Raw genomic sequence first — 16,607 nt, 5'->3', positions numbered from 1 at the left:
AGCGTTAGATAAAATTGAAACTCAACAAAAAAATATTTGTACTTCAGTAGAAAAGATATGGGACGACTCCAAAATGAGGCTCGGTAACAATGAGACAAAAAAGAACAAAAAAAGCAATGAAAAATTGGCTAAAATTTTAATAAACAATTAATTTCAAAGTAATGAAAACCATTAGATCGCAAATGAAAAAAACAACATGTTTATTATCACATAAGCAGCCTCTATAAAAAGGCATTTGGACCTGTTATTATTCAATTTTTTGTGCGGTTACAAAAAGAACAACATATAGAGACATTAAACAAAAAATTCAATTAAAACTTGGGAGAAAACGCTGTCGAAGCCGTGAAGCCAGATTCTGCCCCACGAAAAATGTTCAATTGAGCCTTCCTCGAAAGCCAATAATTTGCAATGCAATTTCTCATCAATGAGAATAGCAAAAACAAGTAGACAATAAAAAGAAAAAGACAGCAAAATTAAATGAAACTTGTATTTTTCGGAAACAGTTATTTTTAAATCCATGAAAGCCATTATCTACAAAAAGAAATAATTAAATAGGTTCCTTTTTTAGTCCAAGAGAAGCGCTCGAGACCTGTAACTATTCAGAATATGTCTTCCGTCTAGAAAAAGAACGTAAAACAGACAAAACAAAAATTAGTTTACTTTTTTTGCGAAAAACCCGTGTCGAAGCCAGTAAACTCAACAAATTCCTTGACAACTTCAGATTGTGTATATTTGCGACTTCACTCGAGGACAAAATTGTCATAAGTGACCTAATTAACGAGACTAGGTAACAAATTGACAAAAATTAACAAAAATGCGAAGTTATGGTCTTTTTTCAACAAATGTTTTCAAAGTTAAGAAAGCCATCAGCTATCTACTCATATCAGAATACGGGCTAATTTATTCTTCAGCAAAAAACCAGAGAGACCTGTCATTATTCAGGAAAATTCATCGAATTAAAAAGACTAACTAAACACTAGAGTCAAGACAAATGTTAAAAATTCAATTAAGTTTTTCGAGAAAGGGGTAAGCCGTTTCAACCATAATCTATGCATAGAACAATCTTTATAAGTCCAACTGTGTCCTATTTGGAACGTCAAAATTGTACTATGTCAACATTCAATACCGTGAAGTGATAAAACGCGAAAAAAGTGAAATATAGGCCAATGACTTAAAATCAATTAAAACATTGAAATCTAGTAGTATCAACGCCAGAAAACCAAAAAATAACAGATAAAACCGCAAAAAAAGATTAGGTTTGAATTCAAAAGAAGGAAGAGGAAGAAGAAGCATTTTTTCTTTGCTGACACTAAGCTTCAATTTGACCAAGTTAAAAGAAAAACAGTGGCAAGGTCTAATAAGCCAATGTTTATTTGATAATCAAACATATTTAAAAGCCAAAACGACCATAATCTTTCGAGTAAAGGGACTAGATACATTAATTTGGAATTGCTTAGGAATCCAATTGGACCTATCAACATTGAGCTTTGAATTGAAATGTTCTGTCCTTTGTTTAACACAAAATCGAATTAAAAAAAAGACCGACTGATTACAATCTGAATTATTTTCGGATTGTAACAGTCCAAGATTGGACCATAACCAGCCATGCTATTGCTGTTCATCCATAAAGAACACTCAATTGATTCGAATGTTTCATATCTAGATAATTTGTTAGTTAAAAGATTAAAAAAGCTGTGTTTTTGATAATCATAGTAAAGTTAGCAAAAAATGGCAAAATTTTATTTCCCGACTACTGTCAGTGAAAGTGAAAGTAGTACTGGATTCTTTTGTAGTTTAGAAAAAGGTTATGTTAGTTGTTTTCGGTTGTGTACTTCCGGTAAACTAAATCAAAGTCGACTAGGATGAATTTTGAAATAATTCGCCAAAATCTAGCCGAAAAATGACATCAAATAGTCAACAAGATTTTTTGTTTCTGAAAATAAAATCAAGTCTTATTGTTAACAATTTTACTTATCATAGCAAAACTGACAAAATATTAGGCGAAAACTCCGGAAAATGTGAATAAAAACAACGAATTCACTCTATTTTCTCAAACGTTTAAACCTCAATAACTCCCTGCAAGAAACGAAATTTTAAAAAATCTTTTTGTCTTGTGTACTTTGTTATGCAGCTTTTTGATTTCTAAATGATGGCATGAACAAGCATATGTCTAAACCCACGATTAAAACGCTAACTGATTTATCCTTTGCTGTTTCCCTGTAATTGTGTTCAGTATCACAATTAGTGATAAAACGTCAAAAAAATTAATTGAAAAAACAAGTCAAACTAGGACTGCTAGAGAAAAAGCACCCAGAAAAACATCAGTATTTTCCATAATCAAGGTTTCAGGCATATGCTTGTTCATGCCATCACAGACGAAAAACAAGCCAAATCGGAAAATTTATTATATATCTAGTTCAATTTAATTCAGAACAAAAAAATACCAAGATGTAAAAGCACACGAGAAAAGGAGACTTCAAAACAAATCAAAGAAACAGGTCAGCTAAAAACCAATAAACAATCGGCATATAATTCTCGAAAAATTTCAACATATTTCACCAGAATTTCGATGTACACAAAACAATTACAGGAAAAAGGCAAGGGATAAATCAGTTAGTGTTATAATCATGGGTTCAGACATATGCTTGTCCATGCCAATACTCTGAAATAAATCAAATGCATAACTAAACACACAAGGCAAACAAACGTCAAAAATATTATACAAAATAATGTCAAACTAAGACTTCTAGACAAAATCGTCAGCAAAAACATCAAAATTTTTCATAATCATGGTTTCAGACATATGCTTGTTCATTCCATCACAATTGGAAAAAACATCAGTTCGGAAAAATTACAATACATCTAGTTCAATTTAGTTCAGAACAAAAGAAACAAGATGTAAAAGCACAAGAGAAAAGGAGACCTCCAAACAAATCAAAAGGGCAAGTCAGCTAAAAAACACAAAACAATCGCTACATAAATTATTAAAAAATTCAAAACAGCTGTCAGCTCAGAATGGCAGCAAAAGAGTAAGGAATCAGTAAGTGTTATAACCAAGTTTCAGACATATGCTTCAATATTTCATCACACCTGGAAAGACACGTACCAGTTCGGAAAAATTAATATATATCTTTTTCAGTAAAAAAAAAATAACAAGATAGAAAAGCACAAGGGAAAAGGAGACTTCCGAAGAGACAAAGGAACAAGTCAGCTAAAAAACAATAAACAATCGCCGTATTACTCTTGAAAAACAACAAATTTCATCAGAATTTCTAGAAACCAAACACAATTAAGGAAAACAGAAGGAGTAAATCAGTTATTGTTATAATCATTGGTTCAAACATATGCTTGTCCGTGCCATCACTCATAAACAAAATGTATAACTAAGAAAAAAAACAAACGTCAAAAACATTAATCTGAAAAACTAAGTCAAACAGACTTCTGGACAAAATCAACAGCAAAAACATAAGTAATTTTTATAATCATGGTTTCAGACATATGCTTGTTCACGCCATCACAAATGGAAAGAAAGACGCGCCAGTTCAGAAAATTTAATGTTTTTCAATTAAAAAAGAATAAAATGATATAAAAGCACAAGGGAAAGAGAGACTTGCGAAGAAATCAAGGGGACAAGTTCTGGGCAAAATCGGCTGCAAAAGCATCAATATTTTTTATAATCATGGATTCAGATATATGCTTGTTCATGCCATCACAATTGAAGAACACCAGTTGGGAAAATTTAATATACACCTAGTTCAGTTCAATTCAGAGCAAAAAAGAATAAGATATTAAAGCACAAGAAAAAAGGAGAACTCTAAACAAATCAACGGAGAAAGTCAGCGAAAAAACAATAAACAATCACAAAATAACTCTTGAAAATTTCAACAGAATTCACCACAATTTCTAGGTACCAAACAAGTACAGGAAAACAGCAAGGAATAAATCAGTTAGTGTTATAATTATGGGTTCAGACATATGCTTGTCCATGCCATCACTCATGACCAAAATGCAAAACCAAGTAAAGTACACAAGACATACAAGTCAAAAATATTAATCGCAAGAATTAAGTCAAACTAAATCTTCTAAACAAAAGCGTCAGCAAAAACATCAGTATTTTTTATAACCATGGTTTCAGACATATGCTTGTTCATCCATCACAATTGGAAAAACACACCAGTTCGGAAAATTTTATATAAATATATAAAGTTATAAAATTTTATATATATATATATATATATATATATATATATACAGTTCAGTTAATTCAGAGCAAAAAAAAACCAGATAAAAAAGCACAAGAAAAAAGAGACCGAAAACATATCAAATGAGCAAGTCAGCTGAAAAAAAACAATCACCGTATAACTCTTGAAAAACTCGGCATATTTCACAAGAATTTCTAGGTACCCAATACAATTACAGGAAAACAGCAAGGGATAAATCAGTTAGTGTTATAATCATGGGTTCAGACATATGCTTGTCATTGCCATCACTCAAAAACAAAATGCATACCGAAGCACACGAGATAAACAAACGTCAAAAAATTAATCGCAAAAAATTAAGTCAAACTAAGACTTCTAGACAAAATCGTCAGCAAAAACATCAGTATTTTTTATAACCATGGTTTCAGTCATATGCTTGTTCATCCATCACAATTGGAAAAACACACCAGTTCGGAATATTTGTCATATATAGTTCAGTAAAATACAGAGCAAAAAATAAGATAATGAAGCACAAGAGAAAAGGAGATTTCCAAACATTAAAGGAGCAAGTCAGCTAAGAACAATAAACAATCACCGTATAACTCTCGAAATACTTGAACAAATTTCACCAGAATTACTAGGTACCCAACACAATTACAGAAAACAGCAAGGGATAAATCAGTTAGTGTTATAATCATGGGTTCAGACATATGCTTGTCCATGCCGTCACTCAATTTAAAATCAAATGCATAACTAAGTACGCAAAACAAGGAAACAACAAAATATTAATCGAAAAAGTTAGTTAAAATCAGAGCCAGAAGAATAACTAGATATAAAAACACAAGAGAAAAGGAGGCTTCCCAACAAATCAAAGGAGAAAGTCAGCTAACAAACACAGAACAATCGCTATATAATTTATTTAAGAAACTCAAAATAGATGTCAGCTCAGAATGTCTAAATACCAAGCACACTTAGGCAGCAAAAGAGTAGGGAATCAGTAAGCGTTATAACCATGGTTTCAGACATATGCTTAACTATGCCATCACAATTGGAAAGAAACATGGGCCAGTTCGGAAAATTTAAAATATATCTTGTTCTGTGAAAAGAATAAGATATAAAAGCACGGGGGAAAGGGATACTTCCGAAAAAATCAAAGGAACAAGTCAGCTAAAAAACAATAACAATACCCGTATAACTCTTGAAAAATTCAACAAATTTCACCGGAATTTCTAGATACCAAACAGTTACGGAAAACAGCAGGAGTAAATCAGTTATTGTTATAATCATTGGTTCAAACATATGCTTGTCCGTGCCATCACTCATAAACAAAATGTATAACTAAGTACAAAAAACAAATGTCAAAAACAATAATCTGAAAAACTAAGTCAAACAGACTTCTGGACAAAATCGGCAGCAAAAAAATTAGTAATTTTTATAATCATGGTTTCAGACATATGCTTGTTCACGCCATCACAAATGGAAAGAAAGACGCGCCAGTTCAGAAAATTTAATGTTTTTCAATTAAAAAAGAATAAAATGATATAAAAGCACAAGGGAAAGAGGGACTTGCGAAGAAATCAAGGGGACAAGTTCTGGGCAAAATCGGCTGCAAAAGCAACAATATTTTTTATAATCATGGATTCAGACATATGCTTGTTCATGCCATCACAATTGAAGAACACCAGTTGGGAAAATTTAATATACATCTAGTTCAGTTCAATTCAGAGCAAAAAAGAATAAGATATTAAAGCACAAGAAAAAAGGAGAACTCTAAACAAATCAACGGAGAAAGTCAGCGAAAAAACAATAAACAATCACAAAATAACTCTTGAAAATTTCAACAGAATTCACCACAATTTCTAGGTACCAAACAAGTACAGGAAAACAGCAAGGAATAAATCAGTTAGTGTTATAATTATGGGTTCAGACATATGCTTGTCCATGCCATCACTCATGACCAAAATGCAAAACCAAGTAAAGTACACAAGACATACAAGTCAAAAATATTAATCGCAAGAATTAAGTCAAACTAAATCTTCTAAACAAAAGCGTCAGCAAAAACATCAGTATTTTTTATAACCATGGTTTCAGACATATGCTTGTTCATCCATCACAATTGGAAAAACACACCAGTTCGGAATATTTGTCATATATAGTTCAGTAAAATACAGAGCAAAAAATAAGATAATGAAGCACAAGAGAAAAGGAGATTTCCAAACATTAAAGGAGCAAGTCAGCTAAGAACAATAAACAATCACCGTATAACTCTTGAAATACTTGAACAAATTTCACCAGAATTTCTAGGTACCCAACACAATTACAGAAAACAGCAAGGGATAAATCAGTTAGTGTTATAATCATGGGTTCAGACATATGCTTGTCCATGCCGTCACTCAATTTAAAATCAAATGCATAACTAAGTACGCAAAACAAGGAAACAACAAAATATTAATCGAAAAAGTTAGTTAAAATCAGAGCCAGAAGAATAACTAGATATAAAAACACAAGAGAAAAGGAGGCTTCCCAACAAATCAAAGGAGAAAGTCAGCTAACAAACACAGAACAATCGCTATATAATTTATTTAAGAAACTCAAAATAGATGTCAGCTCAGAATGTCTAAATACCAAGCACACTTAGGCAGCAAAAGAGTAGGGAATCAGTAAGCGTTATAACCATGGTTTCAGACATATGCTTAACTATGCCATCACAATTGGAAAAAAACATGGGCCAGTTCGGAAAATTTAAAATATATCTTGTTCTGTGAAAAGAATAAGATATAAAAGCACGGGGGAAAGGGATACTTCCGAAAAAATCAAAGGAACAAGTCAGCTAAAAAACAATAACAATACCCGTATAACTCTTGAAAAATTCAACAAATTTCACCGGAATTTCTAGATACCAAACAGTTACGGAAAACAGCAGGAGTAAATCAGTTATTGTTATAATCATTGGTTCAAACATATGCTTGTCCGTGCCATCACTCATAAACAAAATGTATAACTAAGTACAAAAAACAAATGTCAAAAACAATAATCTGAAAAACTAAGTCAAACAGACTTCTGGACAAAATCGGCAGCAAAAAAATTAGTAATTTTTATAATCATGGTTTCAGAAATATGCTTGTTCACGCCATCACAAATGGAAAGAAAGACGCGCCAGTTCAGAAAATTTAATGTTTTTCAATTAAAAAAGAATAAAATGATATAAAAGCACAAGGGAAAGAGGGACTTGCGAAGAAATCAAGGGGACAAGTTCTGGGCAAAATCGGCTGCAAAAGCAACAATATTTTTTATAATCATGGATTCAGACATATGCTTGTTCACTCCATCACAATTGAAGAACACCAGTTGGGAAAATTTAATATACATCTAGTTCAGTTCAATTCAGAGCAAAAAAGAATAAGATATTAAAGCACAAGAAAAAAGGAGAACTCTAAACAAATCAACGGAGAAAGTCAGCGAAAAAACAATAAACAATCACAAAATAACTCTTGAAAATTTCAACAGAATTCACCACAATTTCTAGGTACCAAACAAGTACAGGAAAACAGCAAGGAATAAATCAGTTAGTGTTATAATTATGGGTTCAGACATATGCTTGTCCATGCCATCACTCATGACCAAAATGCAAAACCAAGTAAAGTACACAAGACATACAAGTCAAAAATATTAATCGCAAGAATTAAGTCAAACTAAATCTTCTAAACAAAAGCGTCAGCAAAAACATCAGTATTTTTTATAACCATGGTTTCAGACATATGCTTGTTCATCCATCACAATTGGAAAAACACACCAGTTCGGAAAATTTTATATAAATATATAAAGTTATAAAATTTTATATATATATATATATATATATATATATATATATATATATATATATATATACAGTTCAGTTAATTCAGAGCAAAAAAAACCAGATAAAAAAGCACAAGAAAAAAGAGACCGAAAACATATCAAATGAGCAAGTCAGCTGAAAAAAAACAATCACCGTATAACTCTTGAAAAACTCGGCATATTTCACAAGAATTTCTAGGTACCCAACACAATTACAGGAAAACAGCAAGGGATAAATCAGTTAGTGTTATAATCATGGGTTCAGACATATGCTTGTCATTGCCATCACTCAAAAACAAAATGCATACCGAAGCACACGAGATAAACAAACGTCAAAAAATTAATCGCAAAAAATTAAGTCAAACTAAGACTTCTAGACAAAATCGTCAGCAAAAACATCAGTATTTTTTATAACCATGGTTTCAGTCATATGCTTGTTCATCCATCACAATTGGAAAAACACACCAGTTCGGAATATTTGTCATATATAGTTCAGTAAAATACAGAGCAAAAAATAAGATAATGAAGCACAAGAGAAAAGGAGATTTCCAAACATTAAAGGAGCAAGTCAGCTAAGAACAATAAACAATCACCGTATAACTCTTGAAATACTTGAACAAATTTCACCAGAATTTCTAGGTACCCAACACAATTACAGAAAACAGCAAGGGATAAATCAGTTAGTGTTATAATCATGGGTTCAGACATATGCTTGTCCATGCCGTCACTCAATTTAAAATCAAATGCATAACTAAGTACGCAAAACAAGGAAACAACAAAATATTAATCGAAAAAGTTAGTTAAAATCAGAGCCAGAAGAATAACTAGATATAAAAACACAAGAGAAAAGGAGGCTTCCCAACAAATCAAAGGAGAAAGTCAGCTAACAAACACAGAACAATCGCTATATAATTTATTTAAGAAACTCAAAATAGATGTCAGCTCAGAATGTCTAAATACCAAGCACACTTAGGCAGCAAAAGAGTAGGGAATCAGTAAGCGTTATAACCATGGTTTCAGACATATGCTTAACTATGCCATCACAATTGGAAAGAAACATGGGCCAGTTCGGAAAATTTAAAATATATCTTGTTCTGTGAAAAGAATAAGATATAAAAGCACGGGGGAAAGGGATACTTCCGAAAAAATCAAAGGAACAAGTCAGCTAAAAAACAATAACAATACCCGTATAACTCTTGAAAAATTCAACAAATTTCACCGGAATTTCTAGATACCAAACAGTTACGGAAAACAGCAGGAGGAAATCAGTTAGTGTTATAATCATGGGTTCAGACATATGCTTGTCCGTGCCACCACTCATAAACAAAATGTATAACTAAGAAAAAAAACAAACGTCAAAAACATTAATCTGAAAAACTAAGTCAAACAGACTTCTGGACAAAATCAACAGCAAAAACATAAGTAATTTTTATAATCATGATTTCAGAGATATGCTTCTTCATGCCATCACAATTGAAAAACAGGCCAGTTCGGAATATTAATTATATATCAGAGCATATAATTCAGTGCAAAAAAGAATAGCAAGACAGAGCACAAGAGAGAAGGAGACTTCCAAACAAATCAAAGCAGCAAGTCAGCAAAAAAAACAATTAACACAAACTATAACTCTTGAAAGTTTGAACAAATTTCGCCAAAAATTTTTAGGTACCAAACACAATTACAGGAAAACAGTAAGAGACAAATCAGTTAGTGTTATAATCATGGGTTCAGACATATGCTTGTCCATGCCGTCACTCAATTTAAAATCAAATGCATAACTAAGTACGCAAAACAAGGAAACAACAAAATATTAATCGAAAAAGTTAGTTAAAATCAGAGCCAGAAGAATAACTAGATATAAAAACACAAGAGAAAAGGAGGCTTCCCAACAAATCAAAGGAGAAAGTCAGCTAACAAACACAGAACAATCGCTATATAATTTATTTAAGAAACTCAAAATAGATGTCAGCTCAGAATGTCTAAATACCAAGCACACTTAGGCAGCAAAAGAGTAGGGAATCAGTAAGCGTTATAACCATGGTTTCAGACATATGCTTAACTATGCCATCACAATTGGAAAGAAACATGGGCCAGTTCGGAAAATTTAAAATATATCTTGTTCTGTGAAAAGAATAAGATATAAAAGCACGGGGGAAAGGGATACTTCCGAAAAAATCAAAGGAACAAGTCAGCTAAAAAACAATAACAATACCCGTATAACTCTTGAAAAATTCAACAAATTTCACCGGAATTTCTAGATACCAAACAGTTACGGAAAACAGCAGGAGGAAATCAGTTAGTGTTATAATCATGGGTTCAGACATATGCTTGTCCGTGCCACCACTCATAAACAAAATGTATAACTAAGAAAAAAAACAAACGTCAAAAACATTAATCTGAAAAACTAAGTCAAACAGACTTCTGGACAAAATCAACAGCAAAAACATAAGTAATTTTTATAATCATGATTTCAGAGATATGCTTCTTCATGCCATCACAATTGAAAAACAGGCCAGTTCGGAATATTAATTATATATCAGAGCATATAATTCAGTGCAAAAAAGAATAGCAAGACAGAGCACAAGAGAGAAGGAGACTTCCAAACAAATCAAAGCAGCAAGTCAGCAAAAAAAACAATTAACACAAACTATAACTCTTGAAAGTTTGAACAAATTTCGCCAAAAATTTTTAGGTACCAAACACAATTACAGGAAAACAGTAAGAGACAAATCAGTTAGTGTTATAATCATGGGTTCAGACATATGCTTGTCCATGCCGTCACTCAATTTAAAATCAAATGCATAACTAAGTACGCAAAACAAGGAAACAACAAAATATTAATCGAAAAAGTTAGTTAAAATCAGAGCCAGAAGAATAACTAGATATAAAAACACAAGAGAAAAGGAGGCTTCCCAACAAATCAAAGGAGAAAGTCAGCTAACAAACACAGAACAATCGCTATATAATTTATTTAAGAAACTCAAAATAGATGTCAGCTCAGAATGTCTAAATACCAATCACACTTAGGCAGCAAAAGAGTAAGGAATCAGTAAGCGTTATAACCATGGTTTCAGACATATGCTTAACTATGCCATCACAATTGGAAAGAAACATGGGCCAGTTCGGAAAATTTAAAATATATCTTGTTCTGTGAAAAGAATAAGATATAAAAGCACGGGGGAAAGGGATACTTCCGAAAAAATCAAAGGAACAAGTCAGCTAAAAAACAATAACAATACCCGTATAACTCTTGAAAAATTCAACAAATTTCACCGGAATTTCTAGATACCAAACAGTTACGGAAAACAGCAGGAGTAAATCAGTTATTGTTATAATCATTGGTTCAAACATATGCTTGTCCGTGCCATCACTCATAAACAAAATGTATAACTAAGTACAAAAAACAAATGTCAAAAACAATAATCTGAAAAACTAAGTCAAACAGACTTCTGGACAAAATCGGCAGCAAAAAAATTAGTAATTTTTATAATCATGGTTTCAGACATATGCTTGTTCACGCCATCACAAATGGAAAGAAAGACGCGCCAGTTCAGAAAATTTAATGTTTTTCAATTAAAAAAGAATAAAATGATATAAAAGCACAAGGGAAAGAGGGACTTGCGAAGAAATCAAGGGGACAAGTTCTGGGCAAAATCGGCTGCAAAAGCATCAATATTTTTTATAATCATGGATTCAGACATATGCTTGTTCATGCCATCACAATTGAAGAACACCAGTTGGGAAAATTTAATATACATCTAGTTCAGTTCAATTCAGAGCAAAAAAGAATAAGATATTAAAGCACAAGAAAAAAGGAGAACTCTAAACAAATCAACGGAGAAAGTCAGCGAAAAAACAATAAACAATCACAAAATAACTCTTGAAAATTTCAACAGAATTCACCACAATTTCTAGGTACCAAACAAGTACAGGAAAACAGCAAGGAATAAATCAGTTAGTGTTATAATTATGGGTTCAGACATATGCTTGTCCATGCCATCACTCATGACCAAAATGCAAAACCAAGTAAAGTACACAAGACATACAAGTCAAAAATATTAATCGCAAGAATTAAGTCAAACTAAATCTTCTAAACAAAAGCGTCAGCAAAAACATCAGTATTTTTTATAACCATGGTTTCAGACATATGCTTGTTCATCCATCACAATTGGAAAAACACACCAGTTCGGAAAATTTTATATAAATATATAAAGTTATAAAATTTTATATATATATATATATATATATATATATATATATATATATATATATACAGTTCAGTTAATTCAGAGCAAAAAAAAAACAGATAAAAAAGCACAAGAAAAAAGAGACCGAAAACATATCAAATGAGCAAGTCAGCTGAAAAAAAACAATCACCGTATAACTCTTGAAAAACTCGGCATATTTCACAAGAATTTCTAGGTACCCAATACAATTACAGGAAAACAGCAAGGGATAAATCAGTTAGTGTTATAATCATGGGTTCAGACATATGCTTGTCATTGCCATCACTCAAAAACAAAATGCATACCGAAGCACACGAGATAAACAAACGTCAAAAAATTAATCGCAAAAAATTAAGTCAAACTAAGACTTCTAGACAAAATCGTCAGCAAAAACATCAGTATTTTTTATAACCATGGTTTCAGTCATATGCTTGTTCATCCATCACAATTGGAAAAACACACCAGTTCGGAATATTTGTCATATATAGTTCAGTAAAATACAGAGCAAAAAATAAGATAATGAAGCACAAGAGAAAAGGAGATTTCCAAACATTAAAGGAGCAAGTCAGCTAAGAACAATAAACAATCACCGTATAACTCTTGAAATACTTGAACAAATTTCACCAGAATTTCTAGGTACCCAACACAATTACAGAAAACAGCAAGGGATAAATCAGTTAGTGTTATAATCATGGGTTCAGACATATGCTTGTCCATGCCGTCACTCAATTTAAAATCAAATGCATAACTAAGTACGCAAAACAAGGAAACAACAAAATATTAATCGAAAAAGTTAGTTAAAATCAGAGCCAGAAGAATAACTAGATATAAAAACACAAGAGAAAAGGAGGCTTCCCAACAAATCAAAGGAGAAAGTCAGCTAACAAACACAGAACAATCGCTATATAATTTATTTAAGAAACTCAAAATAGATGTCAGCTCAGAATGTCTAAATACCAAGCACACTTAGGCAGCAAAAGAGTAGGGAATCAGTAAGCGTTATAACCATGGTTTCAGACATATGCTTAACTATGCCATCACAATTGGAAAGAAACATGGGCCAGTTCGGAAAATTTAAAATATATCTTGTTCTGTGAAAAGAATAAGATATAAAAGCACGGGGGAAAGGGATACTTCCGAAAAAATCAAAGGAACAAGTCAGCTAAAAAACAATAACAATACCCGTATAACTCTTGAAAAATTCAACAAATTTCACCGGAATTTCTAGATACCAAACAGTTACGGAAAACAGCAGGAGGAAATCAGTTAGTGTTATAATCATGGGTTCAGACATATGCTTGTCCGTGCCACCACTCATAAACAAAATGTATAACTAAGAAAAAAAACAAACGTCAAAAACATTAATCTGAAAAACTAAGTCAAACAGACTTCTGGACAAAATCAACAGCAAAAACATAAGTAATTTTTATAATCATGATTTCAGAGATATGCTTCTTCATGCCATCACAATTGAAAAACAGGCCAGTTCGGAATATTAATTATATATCAGAGCATATAATTCAGTGCAAAAAAGAATAGCAAGACAGAGCACAAGAGAGAAGGAGACTTCCAAACAAATCAAAGCAGCAAGTCAGCAAAAAAAACAATTAACACAAACTATAACTCTTGAAAGTTTGAACAAATTTCGCCAAAAATTTTTAGGTACCAAACACAATTACAGGAAAACAGTAAGAGACAAATCAGTTAGTGTTATAATCATGGGTTCAGACATATGCTTGTCCATGCCGTCACTCAATTTAAAATCAAATGCATAACTAAGTACGCAAAACAAGGAAACAACAAAATATTAATCGAAAAAGTTAGTTAAAATCAGAGCCAGAAGAATAACTAGATATAAAAACACAAGAGAAAAGGAGGCTTCCCAACAAATCAAAGGAGAAAGTCAGCTAACAAACACAGAACAATCGCTATATAATTTATTTAAGAAACTCAAAATAGATGTCAGCTCAGAATGTCTAAATACCAATCACACTTAGGCAGCAAAAGAGTAAGGAATCAGTAAGCGTTATAACCATGGTTTCAGACATATGCTTAACTATGCCATCACAATTGGAAAGAAACATGGGCCAGTTCGGAAAATTTAAAATATATCTTGTTCTGTGAAAAGAATAAGATATAAAAGCACGGGGGAAAGGGATACTTCCGAAAAAATCAAAGGAACAAGTCAGCTAAAAAACAATAACAATACCCGTATAACTCTTGAAAAATTCAACAAATTTCACCGGAATTTCTAGATACCAAACAGTTACGGAAAACAGCAGGAGGAAATCAGTTAGTGTTATAATCATGGGTTCAGACATATGCTTGTCCGTGCCACCACTCATAAACAAAATGTATAACTAAGAAAAAAAACAAACGTCAAAAACATTAATCTGAAAAACTAAGTCAAACAGACTTCTGGACAAAATCAGCAGCAAAAACATAAGTAATTTTTATAATCATGATTTCAGAGATATGCTTCTGCATGCCATCACAATTGAAAAACAGGCCAGTTCGGAATATTAATTATATATCAGAGCATATAATTCAGTGCAAAAAAGAATAGCAAGACATTAGAGCACAAGAGAGAAGGAGACTTCCAAACAAATCAAAGCAGCAAGTCAGCAAAAAAAACAATTAACACAAACTATAACTCTTGAAAGTTTGAACAAATTTCGCCAAAATTTTTAGGTACCAAACACAATTACAGGAAAACAGTAAGAGACAAATCAGTTAGTGTTTTAAATATGGGTTCAGACATATGCTTGTCCGTGCTATCACTCATAAGCAAAATGTATATTGAAGTACAAAAGACAGACGTCAAAAACATTCATCGAAAAAAAGTCCAACAGACTTCTGAACAAAATCGGTAGCCAACACATGAAAATTTTTTATAATCATGGTTTCAGACACATGCTTGTTCATGCCATCACAATTGAAGAACACCAGTTGGGAAAAATTACTATACATCTAGTTCAGTTCAATTCAGAGCAAAAAAGAATAACAAGACATTAAAGCACAAGAGAAAAGGGGACCTCCAAACAAATCAAAGGAGAAAGTCAGCTAAAAAACAATAAACAATCACAAAATAACTCTTGAAAATTTCAACAAAATTCAACAGAATTTCTAGGTAACAAACACAAGTACAGGAAAACAGGAAGGGATAAATCAGTCAGTGTTATAATCATGGGTTCAGACATATGCCTGTCCATGACATCACTGAAATAAATCAAATGCATTACTAAGTACACAAGAGAAACAAACGTCAAAATTATTGATCGAAAAAAATAAGTCCAACCTAAGACAAAAAAGGAAGGAAAAACATCATATTTTTTATAATAACGTTTTTAGACAAGACATATGCTTGTTCATGCCATCACAATTGAAAACACAACAAGCCAGTTCCGAAATTTAATATATATCTAGTTTATTGAAACTCAGAACAAAAAAAGACTAACAAGATATAAAAGCACAAGAGAAAAGAGACTTCCAAACAAATCAAAAGAGCAGTCAGCTAACAAACACAAAACTATCGCTATACAATTTATTTAAGAAACTCAAAACAGATGTCAGCTGAGAATGTCAGCAAAAGGGTAAGGAATCACTAAGAGTCATAACCATGGTTTCAGACAAGCTTAACTATTCCATCACAAGTGGAAAGAAACATGTGCCAGTTCGGAAAATTTAATATCTTTTTCAGTAAAAAAAAGAATAACAAGATAAAAAAGCACAAGGGAAAAGGAGACTTCCGATGAGATCAGAGGAACAAGTCAGCTAAAAAACAATAAACAATCGCCGTATTACTCTTTAAAAACAAATTTCACCAGAATTTCTAGATACCAAACAAAATTAAGGAAAACAGCAGGAGTAAATCAGTTATTGTTATAATCATTGGTCCAAACATATGCTTGTCCGTGCACCACTCATAAACAAAATGTATAACTAAGTACAAAAAACAAATGCCAAAAACATTATTATGAAAAATTTCAACAAAATTCACCAGAATTTCTAGGTACCAAACACAATTAGGGAAAACAGCAAGAGTAAATCAGTTAGATTTATAATCATGGGTTCACACATAAGATTGAAAGTGCCATCACTCAAACAAAATGTATAACTAAGTACAAAAGACAAACGTCAAAGACATTAATCGAAAAAACTAAGTCAAACAGACTTCTGGACAATATCGGCAGCAAAAACATCCGTATTTTTCAGAATCATGTTTTCAGACATATGCTTGTTCATGCCATCACAATTGGGAAAACACACCAGTTCGGAATATTTATCATATATAGTTCAGTAAAATACAGAGCAAAAAAATAAGATAATAAAGCACAAGAGAAAA

Source organism: Convolutriloba macropyga, chromosome 6 (assembly GCF_964194025.1).
Source record: "Convolutriloba macropyga chromosome 6, txConMacr16.3, whole genome shotgun sequence".
Lineage (NCBI taxonomy): Eukaryota > Metazoa > Xenacoelomorpha > Acoela > Convolutidae > Convolutriloba > Convolutriloba macropyga.
This window is presented reverse-complemented; position numbering follows the sequence as displayed.